The sequence below is a fragment of the Lucilia cuprina genome, chromosome 6, assembly GCF_022045245.1.
Source record: "Lucilia cuprina isolate Lc7/37 chromosome 6, ASM2204524v1, whole genome shotgun sequence".
In the NCBI taxonomy this organism is placed as follows: domain Eukaryota; kingdom Metazoa; phylum Arthropoda; class Insecta; order Diptera; family Calliphoridae; genus Lucilia; species Lucilia cuprina.
In genome coordinates, this window is record NC_060954.1 from 7,819,890 (window position 1) to 7,821,533 (window position 1,644).

Here is a 1,644-nt window from a genome sequence, read left to right on the forward strand (position 1 = left end):
GAACTAGAACTGAACTAGAACTGAACTATAACTCAACTAGAACTGAACTAGAACTGAACAAGAACTGAACTAGAACTGAACTGAACAGAACTGAACTGAACAGAACTGAACCAAAACTGAACTAGAACTGAACTAGAACTGAACTAGAACTGAACTAGAACTGAACTTGAACTGGCAATTATACTCAAGACTGTCGATTTTATCGACTAATTTTGAAATTTAAGAAAAAAACTACAGATTTTTATTTTGTAAATATTTAAATTTTCAAAATAAATTTTTGAAAATATATATTTATTTAAACCTAAAAACTTAAATTAAATTTTGTTTAAAACTTAAGAGAAAAAAATGCAGTTTTTTGTTAGGAAAAGAAAAGTGTTTTAAAATAAAGAACCCATTTTTAAAGTTTTGCTTTTATAGAAATTTTTTTCACTTTATTTTTAATATTTTTTTTTTTTTTGCTTTTTAATTTTCTTTTTTATATTTCTTTTTTTTAATAATTTTTTATATTTTATTTTAAATTGAAAGAAATTTATTTTATTATTGGTTATTTTTTAAAAAATATTTTTTTTATATAAATGAATTTACCTTTTTTCAGTTTTCTTGCTTTTCTTGTTTCCAAAAAAAAATATATATATATATATAATTTGTTGTACCATCAAATTAAAAAAAAAAAAAGAAAAAACATGAAAAGTAAATGAAAAGGACACAAAAAAACGTAAAACTAATTAAAGATGTTAGAGAAAAGGAGTTTAGAAGTCGCTATTAAAAGAAAAATAGGGAAAAAGGGCAATGGAATAGAAAAATAACGGAAAATGATAAAAAAATAATGTACTTCATTTTGGTTTTGTAAAGAAGATGGTGTCGCGGTTCACTCGTTGTTAAAGTTATGTTAAGGGTGGACCGGTAGATTATTGTTGAAGTTGAAATTATGTGTTATTAAAAAGAATCCTCTTAATGTAAGACCCAAAAATCCAGTAAAAACCTTTATTCAGAGTCTTCCTTATGGGTGATAGTGGTTGGCTGGTTGGTTGTTGGAATAACGATGTTTGGAAAAAAGCTTTTAAAGCTGTAAAAATAAATATAGATTTGTTTTTTAATAACAATAAGTTTACCATTGTTATTATTGTTGTGTGAGTCTCTGTGTTTTGTTTTCTATAGTTTTTTTTTTCCTAAAAATTTAAAGTTGAACACTTTGTTTGCTTAATAAACGATTTCATTTCCTTTGCTATTTTTTTGATTCCAGATAAAACACCTTTTTGTTATTGTTACACATCTTGTTTCTTTCATTAGTCCAGTAATGTATTTTTTTGGGTGCAAATATTTTTGAATTTTTTTGTTTTTTTTTCTGAAATTGAGATAAAATAAAAAATTTAAAAATTAATAAGATATAAATTAAAATGGAATTATAAATTGAACTAGAACTGAACTAAAATTGAACTAGAACTGAACAGAACAGAACTATAACTGAACTATAACTGAACTAAAACTGAACTAGAACTGAACTAGAACTGAACTAGAACTGAACTAGAACTGAATTATAACTGAACTAGAACTGAACTAGAACTGAACTAGATCTGAACTAGAACTGAACTAGAACTGAACTAGAACTGAACTAGAACTGAACTAGAACTGAACTAGAACTGA